The 18,632-nt window shown below is 39.8% G+C and overlaps 1 long non-coding RNA gene across 2 annotated transcripts; it reads left to right on the top strand.

The window, feature by feature from the left end:
* Positions 1-1,658: 1,658 nt before the first annotated feature.
* On the top strand, positions 1,659-18,417 carry LOC147581659 (uncharacterized). Of its 2 annotated transcripts, XR_015250133.1 has the most exons (6): positions 1,659-2,040; positions 2,391-2,574; positions 6,056-6,241; positions 6,343-6,469; positions 7,599-7,770; positions 18,148-18,417. It is a non-coding gene; the product is annotated as an uncharacterized LOC147581659 (long non-coding RNA). The 2 variants fall into 2 exon arrangements; XR_015250132.1 differs by lacking the exon at positions 7,599-7,770.
* The last annotated feature ends 215 nt before the right edge of the window (positions 18,418-18,632 follow it).

The raw sequence follows: 18,632 nt of genomic DNA, 5'->3' as shown, positions 1-18,632 counted from the left end.
TTTCTGTGGTCAAATAGGCTGGCATGACACATAACAGAGGTAAGAGAAAAGGTGAAGAGCTGAAGCTAGCCCAGAGTGTTCTAGCTTGTGGGACCAGGAACGATGATGGGTGAGGTGTGCAGGACACGTGGAGTTACAGAAAATTGTTGAGGTTTGGAAGTATTGAGTTTGAAGGACTATTAAGTCATTTTTCTGCTAATTAATTTTTGACTAGCAGGTAGGATTTAGGGATGTGGCCAAGATGAAAGATAGAGGAGACGATCATCTTACTAGGAAATGTCTTCTCCAATATAAGCAAATGGTCACTCCTTGGGAAGGCAAGTCCAAGTTTTGTTTACTTATGTGTTCTCAGCCTCTCGCACAGTGATTGGCATGAACATTACACTGAATAAATGTTGAGTGAAATGTTGTGTCATTTTTACCATTCCCCTGCTCTTATTTTTTTTTTCCAGTTCTCTACCAAATGCTTCAAAGAAAAAAAAATGTTAACCTTAAATATTTGACCGTTATTTTTCTCTACCTACGTTGGAAGATACATTTGCACGCTGGAGGCAGAAAAGATTGGAAACTATTTCCAGCATGGTTAAGAGTATTCTAGATTTCTTATTTTCAGTCTTTCTAAAGCTAGCTTTGTTTTTCTTCATATTATGATTAATCACTTCTGCAAAGGCTTGGAGTTTATCACAGGTCCTTCAACTAAATTAATTTTATTGTTTGGCTGAATGCTATAGCAACACATTGAAAAAAGAAATATTCAGTTATGTAATATTAGGAAAAGGTTGGTTTTCAACAAAACATGTAGCCCTTCTAAAATAGAGTCATGCTTAAGATAGTAAACTAGGTTACATATAGAAGCAGTTCTTTATTAGTAGAGTATTTAAGGAAAGATTTTTGAATTTATAATTTTTGTTAATAATTAAAAGTTTGACTTCATCATCAGGTTTAGCCTAATTGTTCTGTAGCCCAAAGTGACTAATTTCAAGGTTTATAGTGGTGATGAGAAGGGGTGCAGGGAAGGTTTAAGAATTTTTGTTGCTTCTTGACTCCATTCTGTTACTTGCACATTATCTTTCTGTGTTTTTAGCAATTCCCAGTGATTTTTTTTCCTGAAAAAGTATTTTTTATCTCTAAAATCAGCTTTTAAGAGCTTTGACTATAAAAATAACTTTGGAAATGGCATGTGGTATACTGTGGTGAGGAATAATTGTAATAGTAATTACCAACCACTTGTAAGCTCCTTGAACAAAGGAACCGAGTCTTTGTATGTGTGTGTTGATGTGTATGTGTGTTGCAGCATTTATGTCCAATAGAGGATATTTGTGTAATATATATGTACTATATACATGCTGAGTGTAGGGGAGAAAATAGGTGGCCATTGAATAGTGATTGTATGCAGCCTATCTTCAGAAGCAAATACTACATTTCATTGGTTTCAGGAAGTGTCCTTATTTCTTAATATAGCTCTTGAACCAACGACTTTCAAAGCTGTTCAGGAGGATACCATTGGTAAAGCTTGTTTTCTATCATTTCAGTCTGAGAATAACATGGTATATTCAAACTGGCAGACCAAAGTTAGAGATCGTGTATTAACTATTCTTTGTTCCCCTGGTGAGCAAGTCAAAGATGCAGAAGACTCCCAATGTCTTTTCCTTTCACATTTTCTTTTCTATTCTAAGCCAAATGTCACATAATAGGGAAATCTGAGCATTGATAGTCTCTCTTCTGAAGCATAAGCTGCACCAGTATTTTTTTTTTTTTTTTCCTTCAGGAATACCAGTCAGGGTTGTTACATTCCCTGGGGGCTCTGACCACCACAGGATCCATGCCTATGTAAGCAAGGAAGGCAACCTCCTCTTGGGAGTCATATGCCATGAGGCCCAGTAACTCCATGCATTCTAAATGTGTCAGAGCACGAAGATGTCAGATTCAGCAGGGAGCTGTCCCTTGTCACTCCTTCTCATTTCTCTGCTCTTCATCCCTGTGGCTGCCTTGGAGGAAAACATAAAACCTTCCAGACTGTTTCTAATTGCATAATCCCAGGTGGGCAAAAACTGCTCCTTCTCTCCAACTAATGATCAGTTTATGATCTCAGGGAGGCGGATTGAAGGTCCTGGTTATTTTTTCCTTATTGGTGTCAGCACAGATGCTGTGCTCATTCTGCTAGGTGTCCAGAGAGGTCTCTCCCTAAGGCACATGACAGAAACAGACTTGGACTGTTTTCTGAGGACCAATCTGGGAAGTTTTTCTTTCTTCCCAGACCTTCAAGTACTGCACCAAGATTACCTATGGAGTCTTTCAAAAGGAAAATAACTCTTTTGAACAGAGTGAGCTCCATTTCTCCACTGTATTTCCTCCCCTCAAGTGAATTCTGTGCCCTCCTTCACTGCCAGGCCCCTGGACCTGCTGCCACTCTGTGTCCTGCCCCTGCCCAGGCCCTCTTCCTGGTTCAGGCACAGAATGCCAACCTGACTCCCAGCATGGAAACAAATTAGTTTCTGATGGAAAGGGATTTGACTCAGAAGGAGAGAAAATACTTTGAGGACACTCCAGCAAAGGAAGCCTCTTTACCACCAGGTAAGACTTTGGTGGGCCGATTGGGTGGCTCATTTGGTTAAGCATCTGACTCTCGGTTTTGGCTCAGGCCATGATCTCATGGTTTTGTGAGTTCAAGCCCCACATCAGGCTCTGTGCTGACAGTGTGGAGCCTGCTTGGGATTCTCTCTCTCTCTCTCTCTCTCTCTCTCTCTCTGCCCCTCCCCTACTGACACTGTCTCTGTCTCTCTCAAAACAAATAAAAAAGCTTAAAATAATTAATAAAAGACTTTGGCTACACACCTTTGTCATCCTCATGAGGAAATCTCACAAATGCTGGCATGGTTCCTCTTGCCTCTTGTCTAAGCCTCTGCCTCTGAGAGAACTAGGGCCTCTGATCCTGACATGGCACATTCTGTCACCTGGAGATGAGGAAGGGCATGGAAAGATAAACCCATGAAAAGTCCTGCTAGGTGTTCCTGGCTGGGGGCTCCTCCCCTGCAAAGAGCAACCCAGGGATGATCTCCTTGTTTCCACCACACGGAGACCAGCTCCCAGAGGGAGAAGCCACCTAAGAGGGTATAGAAAGGCCAGAGGCCAAATGATGCCTTAACTCAGAACTTCCTTTTGTTTTCTCTGTACTCTGAAATAATCCACTCCCTTCTTCAGTGCCCTAGTTGTGTCCTTGGAGCCCTTTCTACCTTGACTACTATTAGAACTTCTCTTTCTCCTTGGAGGTGGATGAGGTGAGAGAAAAAGAAGCATCTACTTATTTCTGGAAGTCACTCATTCCAGTCAATACCTTTCAAATGATTCCATGTTTCCCTGTTTGGGTGCATACACCAGCCTTTGACATAGGCCTGGCCCCCTCCTTCTTTTGGGGTTTCATGACCTCAGCTGATAACACCTCAGGCCCTTACCTGGGCTCTTGGTTCCTGGGTGGGTCCTATGTGTCAGGATTCCCTGGGAGAAGCTGAGTGCTCCTGGGCATGCCTGCCTTCTGCTCCTACATTCTGGTCTCAGATGTGGTGCTGCCTTGAAGCTGGAGAAGGAGTTCAAAGCACTGGTTTTCCATGGGCAGGAGATGGGATGGGTGGGCCACAACTGTATTTCCTTTCGCACAGCCTAATTTCTCTGCAGTAATTCACAGTGACTTATTCTTGCCTCTGTGCCATCAGTCAAGCTGTTCCTCCTTCCTGGAATCCTTTTTAGATTTTCAGATTTGATTAATCTCTCAAGGCTTTTGTCATTTTACCTTCAAAGGACTATGGTCTCTTTTGGAAATTTAGTGGTTTACTTCATACTATCTTCTACTTGTGTTCAGTGAGACGCCCTTGAGCCTTATTCTAATTCTACACCCCCGCCTTATTCTATTCTGCACCCCCCCCCCCATATTGGTCAAAGTTATTTTGAGTTATTTGCAGAGTTACAATGAATATATCTGGCCAACACTTCCAATCTTTTCAACCTGTAATCTAAATGTCATTTGGGACCCAGGCTAATTTTTAGGGATCTGATTACAGTGAATCAAACCTACTTCCCCAGCCGGTGATAGTCTAGAACTCTTCCTACAATTGCTGAATGTCTGGGATCACGTCCTCATTACCTAGATAAGGCTGCTTTGTTTCTTCTGCTTCTTACTCTGGTCTAGAGCAAGGGTTGGCCAACTATGACCATGACCTGCAGGTTGAATTTGGCCTACTGACTATCTTTGTAATCCCGCTTTAATTAAGAGTGGATGTTACATTTGTATATGGTTGAAAAAATGAGAAGTACAATATTTTGTGAAACATGAAAATTATATGCAATTCAAATGTCAGTGTTCAAAAATAAAGTTTTATTAGAACAGATACGAGCCATACCTATTCATTCACATATAGTTTATGGCATGATACAAGGGCAGAGTTGAGTTGCTGTGACACAGACCATATGACCTGCAAAGCTTGAAGTACTTGTTATTTGGCCCTGTTAGAAGAAAGTTTGCTGATCTGTGGTGCAGAGGCAAAGACCAGTCTTTCAGTATTCCCACAGAGATTCACTCCCATCCAGGCTTTAATAATTTCAGTAATTATTATGATTATGATTCGGAGAGAAGTTACACTGCTGACACATTCCTTTTCTTTTTTCTTGGATCCACACGCCATTCTTTCTTTTTGCTTTTCTGCCTGACCCTCTCCCTGTCTAGAGTATCTGGCAAATTTGTCTCTCTATCTAACAAAGCTCAGTTTCACCTAAAACATTATCTCTTGGAATCTTACCAGTATTCTCAGAGCACATTTACCTCCAATGAGGAAACCTTTCCACCTGTTAATAGAATTGCATTTCTCATCTTACTATATAGTTTTTTTGTGATCTTAAACAAAAAGCATGGTCTCTAATTTTTGTTTGAAGATTTATTAAAATATTTGTGAAGCAATATAGCTGATAACTAGAGTCAAAAAGTGTAATCTATATGTTAAGTTTGCCAAGAAGCATGGAGCATGGTAAGGCATAGGAGGTGGGGGATGGTGAGAGCTTAAAGAGATTCCTGATTCAGTCAAGGTGCCACAACTGGTGAATGGTGGTAGTTGTTCACCTAAGACCAAGACTCACGTTTCCTGACCCCCATTATGCCACACTAGCTCTCCACATTTCTTTTAACTTTCCTCCTAGCAAAGAATAATGAAAACAAGTACACAAATAAGCAAACTCAAAATGTTACGTATTTAATCAAGTGGAGCCACATGGTCCAATGTAATAATCCTGATATGATGCTAATGGTAGAAAATTATGCAGGAGAGAATTACAGGTGAATTACTTGGGATGGCCATAGCATTCCTGTGCATGCAGACAGGTAGACAGAGTGTCCCTTCTGAGATTCCCTTGTTAAATATCACAGCACCAAAGATAATTGGCTGTGCTGGACTGCAAAAGCAATAATTATTCTATCTCCTAGGATATTCTGCTTTTTCTGTTTTCCCACCTCATCACTAATTTAAGGTAACTTGATGGCATTTAAGTAGGAGAAAAGAATTTGTATGTAAATGAGGGAAAGGGCAAAAATTGGCTATTAAAGTCCTTTGGATTCTAGAAAGCTTCAAGTTTGATTAAGAAACCATGACTTTACAAAAGTGTTTAAAATATCTGAAGGATTTTTTCCTATTAAATTATTTTATTTTAAGAATAATGAGATTTTTATTCTAGAGTAAAATGAATCCTAGAGCAGCTTTGTAATAAAAAAGCAACAAGGTGAAAAGTGTCTGACAACTTTGCCTACTTGAATTATACATAGCCTTATATCATCATATTATATTAGGGGGTAGAGACATTTCTGCCAATTTGTTCTTTTTTTAAATCTGACTTTTGAAATGATATGCACATATGTGATGTGTGTGTGTCTGTACATGTGGCAATAGAAATACAACATTATAGTGTTATAAAGTAGCAAAATTATGATCAGCTTCACATAGATACTTTGGGGCTTTAAAATCATGTAAACAAATTACATGGTTAAAATAATTCATGTTAACGCTTATTATTGAAGGTGGTCACCAATAATCTCTAAGAAGATGCGAGGTACCTTATAGTTGTAAACAATTGTAGTATCAGATCTTTTCAAAAAGAACACAGCAGAGACATCAGTTCAATGTTGGAGAAATAGGAAAGATTTCATGCCATAAAATCAGGGAGGCTCTTGAAACATCGCTGACGTCCTAATCTCCTTTTTCAGGTAGGAAGGGGAGAGGAGGTGGGGGAAAGCAAACTGAGTGAGAGCTTAAGTTGATCAGTAGTTACAAACACTTGATACTGTGCTTATACATTCTGTTTTAGGTTTTTAAACATCTAAGAATACCAGGTAAATTTATCAGTACTTATCTGGCAAAGAAGAGAGAGGGAGAGTATGTATGTGCATGGAGAGAATAAACTCTGCATAAGTTTTCCAGCATTGCATGGCAAGGTGAGGGACATTTAATAAAATTAAAAGGGAATAAAACTTAACTCTTCTAACTACTATTTATAATGCTGCTATTGTTAACCAACTTTGACCTTGATTAAAGAGAGATTGTTAGGTGTCCTCTTATTGGAAAAAATACACTTCTGAATTTGTTCGCTGAAGGTTTTACTTTGTAAATCAGAGGGATATACGATAGATACGCTCATTGAAATCCTTTTGCTTTATTCAATACATTGTATCAATTTTGTATAGATGTCAACTTCTTAGATGTGTGTATATCATCAATTTTCACTGAGTTTTTGGCGTTATGTTACAGATTTTGTGATTATAATGTTACCCTATTCTCCAGAACATGAACGTGAATCTCAAGAGTAGTTATTAGCTAAATAAGATTTTGAACAAAATTAAAGAGCATGGCACATTACTTTGAGTTATGAAGGGTGTTACTTGATATCTTTGTAATATCAGAAAGAGTGGTAGGAAATACAACAGGGGTTCTTAACTTGTGTGTGTGTGTGTGTGTGTGTGTGTGTGTTATGGACAGGATAGTAGGCAGAACAGTAGTCTCTTAAAGATATCCATATCCTAATGCCTAGAACGTGTGACTATATTACTTTACATGGCAAAGGGGACTTTCCAGATGTGATTATGATTATCCTGGATTACCTGGGTGGGCCCAATGTTAATGACAAGTTTCCTTGTAAGTGAAAGAAGGAGACTGGGTGGTCAGAGAAAGAGCCACCATGATGGAAGCAGGGACTGGAGAGATGTAATTGCAGGCTGGGTGCAGTGAGACAAGACGTGTGTTCCTCTCTAGAGCTGGAAAAGATGAGAAAACAGATCCCCCTGGCAGCATCCAGAAAGGGCACACTCTGCTGACACTTTGCTTTTAGCTTCATGACCCTCCATTTTTGACTTATGCCCTCCAGATCTATAAAATAATAAACACGTGTTGTTTTAAGGCTCTAAATTTGTGGTAATTTGTAACAGCAGCAAATGGGACACTTTGGGCAGTCTGGTGAAACCTGTAAATCCCTTTATAGGATAATATTTTATTATTTTTTTTTTAAGATTTTTTAAATGTTTATTTATTAAATTTTTTTTAAATTTTTTTTATTTTTTTATTTTTGAGGGAGAGACAGAACACAAGCAAGAGACAGGCAGAGAGAGAAAGAGACACCACATACAAAGCAGGCTCCAGGTTCTGAGCTGTCAGCATGGAGCCCGACATGGGGCTCCAACTCACGAACCGTGAGATCATGACCTGAGCCGAAGCCAGTTGCTTAACCGACTGAGCCACCCAGGTGCTCCAAATGGTTATTTATTTTTGAGAGGGGTGGGGTAGGAGCAGACAGAGGGAGACACAGTATCTGAAGCAGGCTCCAGGCTCTGAGCTGTCAGCACAGACCCCAACGCGAGGCTCCAACTCACCAACCACGAGATCATGACCTGAGCTGAAGTTGAATGATTAACCGACTGAGCGAGCCAGGTGCCCCAGGATAATATTTTAAAATGCATAAAATAAAACATGTAGGATTAAAAAGGAAACCAATTGTATTAAAATGCTTTTGCCATAGGATTAAACAAGTTTGTGATATAGTAATATATGTGCTTCGATATTCATGTATTAATTGACTAGATAAACAATTTAAAATATAGACAAATTAAAGTTCAATGTTATCTTTTATTTATTTTTTTTTTCTTTTCTTTTTTTTTTTATTTATATATGAAATTTATTGTCAAATTGGTTTCCATACAACACCCAGTGCTCATCCCAAAAGGTGCCCTCCTCAGTACCCATCACCCACCCTCTCCTCCCTCCCACCCCCCATCAACCCTTAGTTTGTTCTCAGTTCTCAACAGTCTCTTATGCTTTGGCTCTCTCCCACTCTAACCTCTTTTTTTTTTTTTGTTCCCCTCCCCCATGGGTTTCTCTTAAGTTTCTCAGGATCCACATAAGAGTGAAACCATATGGTATCTGTCTTTCTCTGTATGGCTTATTTCACTTAGCATCACACTCTCCAGTTCCATCCACGTTGCTACAAAAGGCCATATTTCATTTTTTCTCATTGCCACGTAGTACTCCATTGTGTATATAAACCACAATTTCTTTATCCATTCATCAGTTGATGGACATTTAGGCTCTTTCCATAATTTGGCTATTGTTGAGAGTGCTGCTATGAACATTGGGGTACAAGTGCCCCTATGCATCAGTGCTCCTGTGTCCCTTGGATAAATTCCTAGCAGTGCTATTGCTGGGTCATAGGGTAGGTCTATTTTTAATTTTCTGAGGAACCTCCACACTGCTTTCCAGAGCGGCTGCACCAATTTGCATTCCCACCAACAGTGCAAGAGGGTTCCCGTTTCTCCACATCCTCTCCAGCATCTATAGTCTCCTGATTTGTTCATTTTGGCCACTCTGACTGGCGTGAGGTGATATCTGAGTGTGGTTTTGATTTGTATTTCCCTGATAAGGAGCGACGCTGAACATCTTTTCATGTGCCTGTTGACCATCCGGATGTCTTCTTTAGAGAAGTGTCTATTCATGTTTTCTGCCCATTTCTTCACTGGGTTATTTGCTTTTCGGGTGTGGAGTTTGGTGAGCTCTTTATAGATTTTGGATACTAGCCCTTTGTCCGATATGTCATTTGCAAATATCTTTTCCCATTCCGTTGGTTGCCTTTTAGTTTTGTTGGTTGTTTCCTTTGCTGTGCAGAAGCTTTTTATCTTCATAAGGTCCCAGTAATTCACTTTTGCTTTTAATTCCCTTGCCTTTGGGGATGTGTCGAGTAAGAGATTGCTACGGCTGAGGTCAGAGAGGTCTTTTCCTGCTTTCTCCTCTAAGGTTTTGATGGTTTCCTGTCTCACATTCAGGTCCTTTATCCATTTTGAGTTTATTTTTGTGAATGGTGTGAGAAAGTGGTCTAGTTTCAACCTTCTGCATGTTGCTGTCCAGTTCTCCCAGCACCATTTGTTAAAGAGACCGTCTTTTTTCCATTGGATGTTCTTTCCTGCTTTGTCAAAGATGAGTTGGCCATACGTTTGTGGGTCTAGTTCTGGGGTTTCTATTCTATTCCATTGGTCTATGTGTCTGTTTTTGTGCCAATACCATGCTGTCTTGATGATGACAGCTTTGTAGTAGAGGCTAAAGTCTGGGATTGTGATGCCTCCTGCTTTGGTCTTCTTCTTCAAAATTACTTTGGCTATTCGGGGCCTTTTGTGGTTCCATATGAATTTTAGGATTGCTTGTTCTAGTTTCGAGAAGAATGCTGGTGCAATTTTGATTGGGATTGCATTGAATGTGTAGATAGCTTTGGGTAGTATTGACATTTTGACAATATTTATTCTTCCAATCCATGAGCAGGGAATGTCTTTCCATTTCTTTAAATCTTCTTCAATTACCTTCATAAGCTTTCTATAGTTTTCAGCATACAGATCCTTTACATCTTTGGTTAGATTTATTCCTAGGTATTTGATGCTTCTTGGTGCAATTGTGAATGGGATCAGTTTCTTTATTTGTCTTTCTGTTGCTTCATTGTTAGTGTATAAGAATGCAACTGATTTCTGTACATTGATTTTGTATCCTGCAACTTTGCTGAATTCATGTATCAGTTCTAGCAGACTTTTGGTGGAGTCTATCGGATTTTCCATGTATAATATCATGTCATCTGCAAAGAGCGAAAGCTTGACTTCATCTTTGCCAATTTTGACGCCTTTGATTTCCTTTTGTTGTCTGATTGCTGATGCTAGAACTTCCAGCACTATATTAAACAACAGCGGTGAGAGTGGGCATCCCTGTCGTGTTCCTGATCTCAGGGAAAAAGCTCTCAGTTTTTCCCCGTTGAGGATGATGTTAGCTGTGGGCTTTTCATAAATGGCTTTTATGATCTTTAAGTATGTTCCTTCTATCCCGACTTTCTCAAGAGTTTTTATTAAGAAAGGGTGCTGGATTTTGTCAAAGGCCTTTTCTGCATCGATTGACAGGATCATATGGTTCTTCTCTTTTTTTTTGTTAATGTGATGTATCACGTTGATTGATTTGCGAATGTTGAACCAGCCCTGCATCCAAGGAATGAATCCCACTTGATCATGGTGAATAATTCTTTTTATATGCCGTTGAATTCGATTTGCCAGTATCTTATTGAGAATTTTTGCATCCATATTCATCAGGGATATTGGCCTGTAGTTCTCTTTTTTTACTGGGTCTCTGTCTGCTTTAGGAATCAAAGTAATACTGGCTTCATAGAATGAGTCTGGAAGTTTTCCTTCCCTTTCTATTTCTTGGAATAGCTTGAGAAGGATAGGTATTATCTCTGCTTTAAACGTCTGGTAGAACTCTCCTGGGAAGCCATCTGGTCCTGGACTCTTATTTGTTGGGAGATTTTTGATAACCAATTCAATTTCTTCACTGGTTATGGGTCTGTTCAAGCTTTCTATTTCCTCCTGATTGAGTTTTGGAAGAGTGTGGGTGTTCAGGAATTTGTCCATTTCTTCCAGGTTGTCCAATTTGTTGGCATATAATTTTTCATAGTATTCCCTGATAATTGTTTGTATCTCTGAGGGATTGGTTGTAATAATTCCATTTTCATTCATGATTTTATCTATTTGGGTCATCTCCCTTTTCTTTTTGAGAAGCCTGGCTAGAGGTTTGTCAATTTTGTTTATTTTTTCAAAAAACCAACTCTTGGTTTCATTGATCTGCTCTACAGTTTTTTTAGATTCTATATTGTTTATTTCTGCTCTGACCTTTATTATTTCTCTTCTTCTGCTGGGTTTAGGCTGCCTTTGCTGTTCTGCTTCTATTTCCTTTAGGTGTGCTGTTAGATTTTGTATTTGGGATTTTTCTTGTTTCTTGAGATAGGCCTGGATTGCAATGTATTTTCCTCTCAGGACTGCCTTTGCTGCGTCCCAAAGCGTTTGGATTGTTGTATTTTCATTTTCGTTTGTTTCCATATATTTTTTAATTTCTTCTCTAATTGCCTGGTTGACCCACTCATTCGTTAGTAGGGTGTTCTTTAACCTCCATGCTTTTGGAGGTTTTCCAGACTTTTTTCTGTGGTTGATTTCAAGCTTCATAGCATTGTGGTCTGAAAGTATGCATGGTATGATTTCAATTCTTGTAAACTTATGAAGGGCTGTTTTGTGACCCAGTATATGATCTATCTTGGAGAATGTTCCATGTGCACTCGAGAAGAAAGTATATTCTGTTGCTTTGGGATGCAGAGTTCTAAATATATCTGTCAAGTCCATCTGATCCAATGTCTCATTCAGGGCCCTTGTTTCTTTATTGACCGTGTGTCTAGAAGATCTATCCATTTCTGTAAGTGGAGTGTTAAAGTCCCCTGCAATTACCACATTCTTGTCAATAAGGTTGCTTATGTTTATGAGTAATTGTTTTATATATTTGGGCGCTCCGGTATTCGGCGCATAGACATTTATAATTGTTAGCTCTTCCTGATGGATAGACCCTGTCACTATTATATAATGTCCTTCTTCATCTCTTGTTACAGCCTTTAATTTAAAGTCTAGTTTGTCTGATATAAGGATGGCTACTCCAGCTTTCTTTTGGCTTCCAGTAGCATGATAAATAGATCTCCATCCCCTCACTCTCAATCTAAAGGTGTCCTCAGGTCTAAAATGAGTCTCTTGTAGACAGCAAATAGATGGGTCTTGTTTTTTTATCCATTCTGATACCCTATGTCTTTTGGTTGGCGCATTTAATCCATTTACATTCAGTGTTATTATAGAAAGATATGGGTTTAGAGTCATTGTGGTGTCTGTATGTTTTATGCTTGTAGTGATGTCTCTGGTACTTTGTCTCACAGGGTCCCCCTTAGGATCTCTTGTAGGGCTGGTTTAGTGGTGACAAATTCCTTCAGTTTTTGTTTGTTTGGGAAGACCTTTATCTCTCCTTCTATTCTAAATGACAGACTTGCTGGATAAAGGATTCTCGGCTGCATATTTTTTCTGTCTAGCACACTGAAAATCTCGTGCCAATTCTTTCTGGCCTGCCAAGTTTCAAAAGAGAGATCAGTCACGAGTCTTATAGGTCTCCCTTTATATGTGAGGGCACGTTTACCCCTTGCTGCTTTCAGAATTTTCTCTTTATCCTTGTATTTTGCCAGTTTCACTATGATATGTCGTGCAGAAGATCGATTCAAGTTACGTCTGAAGGGAGTTCTCTGTGCCTCTTGGATTTCAATGCCTTTTTCCTTCCCTAGTTCAGGGAAGTTCTCAGCTATTATTTCTTCAAGTACCCCTTCAGCACCTTTCCCTCTCTCTTCCTCCTCTGGGATACCAATGATGCGTATATTATTTCTTTTTAGTGTATCACTTAGTTCTCTAATTTTCCCCTCATATTCCTGGATTTTTTTATCCCTCTTTTTCTCAGCTTCCTCTTTTTCCATAACTTTATCTTCTAGTTCACCTATTCTCTCCTCTGCCTCTTCAATCCGAGCCGTGGTGGTTTCCATTTTGTTATGCATTTCGTTTAAAGCGTTTTTCAGCTCCTCGTGACTGTTCCTTAGTCCCTTGATCTCTGTAGCAAGAGATTCTCTGCTGTCAGCTATACTGTTTTCAAGCCCAGCGATTAATTTTATGACTATTATTCTAAATTCACTTTCTGTTATATTATTTAAATCCTTTTTGATCAGCTCATTAGCTGTTGTTATTTCCTGGAGATTCTTCTGAGGGGAATTCTTCCGCTTGGTCATTTTGGATAGTCCCTGGCGTGGTGAGGACCTGCAGGGCACTTCCCCTGTGCTGTGGTGTATAACTGGAGTTGGTGGGCGGAGCCGCAGTCAGACCTGATGTCTGCCCCGAGCCCACCGCTGGGGCCACAGTCAGACTGGTGCGTGCCTTCTCTTCCCCTCTCCTAGGGGCGGGATTCACTGTGGGGTGGGGTGGTCTGTCTGGGCTACTTGCACACTGCTAGGCTTGTGATGCTGGGGATCTGGCGTCTTAGCTGGGGTGGGTAGGCAAGGTGCACAGGTGCAGGAGGGGCAGGCTTAGCTTGCTTCTCCTTAGGTGATCCACTTCAGGAGAGGCCCTGTGGCAGCAGGAGGGAGTCAGATCCGCTGCCGGAGGTTTGGCTCCGCAGAAGCGCAGAGTTGGGTGTTTGCGCGGAGCGAGCAAGTTCCCTGGCAGGAACTGGTTCTCTTTGGGATTTTGGCTGGGGGATGGGCGGGGAAGATGGCGCTGGCGAGCGCCTTTGTTCCCCACCAAACTGAGCTCTGTCCTCCGGGGGCTCAGCAGCTCTCCTTCCCTTTGTCCTCCAGCCTTCCCGCTTTCTGAGCAGAGCTGTTAACTTATGACCTCCCAGACGCTAAGTCGCGCTTGCTGTCGGAACACAGTCCGTCAGGCCCCTCCGCTTTTTGCAAGCCAGACTCGGGGGCTCTGCTTGGCTGGCGAGCCGCCCCTCCGCCCCGGCTCCCTCCCGTCAGTCCGTGGAGCACGCACCGCCTCGCCGCCCTTCCTACCCTCTTCCGTGGGCCTCTCGTCTGCGCTTGGCTCCGGCGACTCCGTTCTGCTAATCCTCTGGTGGTTTTCTGGGTTATTTAGGCCGGTGTAGGTGGAATCTAAGTGATCAGCAGGATGCGCGGTGAGCCCAGCGTCCTCCTACGCCGCCATCTTCCGCTGTCTCCTCAATGTTATCTTTTAAATATTTGTCAGTGTGAAGGCTAACTACTTGTGGATCATGACCTCTTTATGTTCCACAAGCTGTGCTGTCCTATGGAGGATTAGGAATTGAAATTTGATCTACCTAGATATGAAAAACGTCACCATATAAGCTTTCATCTTTTTCCACACTTGGTCAACAAACAAGTGCAGATGTAGAACACTGGAAAACACAGTCATTGTCTGGGTATCTATGTAAATACTAGATTTTGCTATTAACTGAGTAACTCTGAGATGAGGAATTATCCAGTAGTTTGGCCAGCTATGTTGCGTGAGCATCTTTATTTATTATTTTTTTAAGTTTTTTGTTTAAATTCCAGTTAGTTAACATATATATAGTGTAATATTAGTTTCAGGTGTACAATATAGTGATTCAACACTTCCATCCAATACCCGGTGCTCATCACAGCAAGGGCACAAGCATCTTTAAACAGGAAAGTTGGGTGCAGTCAGGAAGTGGTTTAATAACTATCATGATATCAAATTAGGCATGAGCATAAATAATATTTTGAGATATCTGTGACTGCCATAGTGTGATATGAAAATATGTCCGTTATTTGTGACAAAATGACAGGCATCACTGATACTTCTTTCCTACATTTAAAATTGAATGCATTACTAAATTTCATTTAAATTTAAATGATTTTTTAATCATTTAAAGTCATTTAAAATAAAGTCATTTATTTTAAATTTAAAGTCATTTAAAATAATAAAGATGTATTTTTTCGAATCCAAGTTCATGGACTCTCTCATTCTATCTATGGGTCCCAAGTTAAGAACCCCTAGAATGGAAGCAGAACAATGAGTGGTTATGTAGGAAGGAGCGATTCGTTTTCTTCCTTTTCACTCTAATTTTGAGGGGAAGGATTATCTTTTTTATGAATGTAGATCACATGAATACAGGAAACACACAGGGCACATGACAGGTCTGTTTTACAATGATCTGCCAGCTCCTGAGGGTGCACCTTAGAGTGGATATGGTTAAGTAGTCCAAGTTCTCTTCTTACTTGCCTTCTTTTTCTTCCTTAATCAAAATGTTTCTTCTCTTGGGGAGACAGGTAACTTTTTATTTATGCTTTGATAATGAGAAAATCACATTCTATGTCATAAGAAAGAAATTAAGTGGGAGGTGAAGAATGGAGATTAGGTAGATACTTAGATCAGATCACTTATGCAATGATATTTATTAACACATAATATGGAAATTAAGGGGGAAATGCTATTAAGGTGTCTATATTATCATTTCCTCAAGGGAAGTTATATAATCTATTTTCGCATGAACGTCCTGATACCACAAACCAGTCCAACATCTGTTACTTACAGACATCTTGTCCTATCAGGGAGTGGATTGTATGGTCCAAGAGATCTTCTACAGCTTTAATTGTTTCATCTACCTTAGAGAGTACAGTGAGTGCTCTCCAAACACTCAGATGGGTCTCCACTGATTCAAAGAGTGAAGTTCCCAGTGTTTAAAATTCAGAGAAACAAAATGGACTCACTGCCCACAATCCTTTGTAGATTTAACATTGCTCATTTTTCATTAGGGAAACCCTCTTCTCTGTATGAAATTAGTGCTCTTATTTAACTTGCTGTCATGAAGACAAATTGAGCTAGTCAAAAGGGTAGTAAAACAGACCTCTGTTCAGATGTAGTCAGTAAAAAGTCCAGCTATGTTGGCATTTTGCAGGGTGTGCATTAAAGTAAGAGAAATGATAACTTGCTGAAGAGCAAACCAGGCAAAACAGCCATCCAAGTTCAAGAGAAAGTTGAATCTGGAAGCAAGGTCTGAGCTTTTTCAAGATGACAAGTAAAATTGCACCTGGATTCTGTGACCATGGTGGGTTTGATTCTATCACTTAGCCATGTGGGACTGAGGTGAATCTCACAAGGTTTTTTAAAAGGACCCAAGGTGTATTATGCCAAGTGGGAGTAGATAATAAATCAATAGCTAGATGCTGCTGTTTATAATGGAAGTTGTTAGTCATAGCAGAGACTTTGGATTAATTTTCGGTGTAAAAAAAGCCATCAGAAATAGCTGACTGACACTTTTAAAACCTGAGGTGAAGAATGTCTTGTTTGATTAAAGACTGAAGGGCAGAAGTAATATTCATCATTGTGTGAATGTTCCATTTTAAACAACTGATTTTTTGTAGATAATCTTAGATTTAATGTATTTTGATATTTTTTTCCTGCCTCACTGACCAGCCGCCTTCATTTGTTGTTGTGTATATGCATTTGTACATGTGTGTGGTAGTGTGTGTAAAGAAAATGTGGACTTGTGAATGTGAATTTCAAGTTAAGCAGGGCTATTAGGTATATAATGGACATATTGATCAGTTAGGAGGGTTTTACAGTTATCTACTAGGGTTCTTGGAGTCCATGGAGCTAAGCACAGAGCTCAGGCTGGATCCTGAAACATGCATAACTCAAAGCCTAAACATTCCTTGAAGTTCATAAACACTATTTATGACCATTATCATAGCATTCCAATAGTTACAAGGACCCTTGGAAATTCACCAGTATGTACAAGTGGGCTGGCTATTACCCTGTAGGTTTTAGACATGATGCCAGATTCATGAACAGGAGAGCAGGGGTTAGGAAATAAAACACCTGTGATCAGGCCCTAGGAAGCAGAGGAGAGAGAAGGTAGTGATTTCTCTTTTTTTATTTTTAAAGAAATTTGTAAAGTTTATTTATTTATTTTGAGAGAGAGCAAGCGAGTGGACAAGCAGGGGAAGGACAGAGAGAAGGAGAGAGAGAATCCCAAGCAGGCTCTGCACTGTCAGCATACAGCCTGATGCGGGGCTCGAGCTCATGAACTGTGAGATCATGACCTGAGCCAAGATCAAGAGCTGGACATTAACCAACTGCCCCATCCAGGTGTTGGTGATTTCTATGTCATACATTACTTGGTTAAAAAAAAGAGAGAGAGAAGAAATCAGTGCTTTTCATTTTGACATGACCGACTAGGTAGTGTTAACAAGAGTGCCTCAAGCTGATTATGTCAAAATGTCCCTCTTTGTCCTTTTTGCTGTTTTCTGGACGTCAGTTATTTCTTTGATCTTTTGGATGAGGAATCAAATCTTTTATCCATCTTTCATCTCGTTGTTTAATCGTTTAATATTCAGGAGATAAATAGTGAACATCTGCCATGTGCACCTTCTAAGCATTATGGATACATGATGAACACAAGATCTCCTGCCTGCAAGGAGTCTGAATTAAAGTTGGGGATGTACATATACAATTTCTTCTCATTTAACCCAAGAGACTCTGGCTGGAGGCCTTGTTTTTAAAGAAGGGAACTAACATTTACTGTATTTTGACTAGAAGCCTTTATATTCATTATACAATACTTAATCCTTGAAAGAGTCCCCTAATGGGATGGAGTCCCCTCAGCACATCTACCAGTGGCCAGTAGCTCTGAATCGATTTTTAGACAGACTGAGGGTTGAATCTTACTTCACTGCTTTCTAAATGGATCTTGGTCAAACTACTTAACCTTTCTGAATACCAGTCTCCCCAATCTAATAAATTAGTGAAATTAATAATCTACTTCACAGGGTGAAAATGAAATGAAATAAAGTAATTTAAAATATTGAGCCTACTGTCAGAACTCAATAAATGTTTCCTCTCTTACATTCTTCCTATTTTACATTAAAATTAAGGCAACTGTCCATCTTTCACACATGGCCCTCTCAGGGATAGAGCTCCCACAGCACATGTATCATTGGCAACACTGGAAAGTATCCAGTGGAAATAAAGGCTTATGATCAATGGTCAGGTCTTGTCTTCATCCTATCAGTGCTCCAGGGACACACAACTGCTGCTACGCTGGGCATGAAATGATTTAACTGTTATGTTCTGTGCTACTGTTAACAGGGGATGTTTAATAGTGTAACATGGGCAGCATCATCGCTCTGTGGGAACAGGAAGTTCATTCTAACTCACTTTCTAAAAAAAAAAAAAAAAAGTTTAATTTTCTTCTTCTCTTCCCTTTTTGACAGCAGGAGGATGCTGATTTCACCAATGAAATAGCTAATAAGAGCACAAAAGCAGACATCTCAAAAGCATTCCAGACTCCAAAGAAAAAGAGAATGTTCAGAAGAGGCTTCCAACCTGCTGGAATAAATCCCTTTGAACCTAAGAGAGGAAGAGTTCATATAAGCCACACTAAAAGTCAGAACTTATTATTTATCAGCATGTTTAATAAAATTTATTTTGAAAAGTGTATTAAGCAGTACAATAAAATAATACCTATCTGTATTAAAAAATCACACTATAGATTTAGCCTGTTTCATACTGTTGCTGGTCCTGCCAATATACACTTTTGTTCACTGCTTTTAGATCCTTGAGATGACCTTTATCATCTAAAATAATATGCTTACGCTTTTATTTATTGTTTCAACAGCTATAGATGGCGTCTCTTAACACTCTGCCTTATAAATGGGAATTTAACCTTTGTAATTCTTATTTTTATATCTTTTTTCCC

Source organism: Puma concolor, chromosome B1 (genome assembly GCF_028749965.1).
Source record: "Puma concolor isolate L17-30 chromosome B1, mPumCon1.1.hap2, whole genome shotgun sequence".
Lineage (NCBI taxonomy): Eukaryota > Metazoa > Chordata > Mammalia > Carnivora > Felidae > Puma > Puma concolor.
This window is presented reverse-complemented; position numbering and strand designations above follow the sequence as displayed.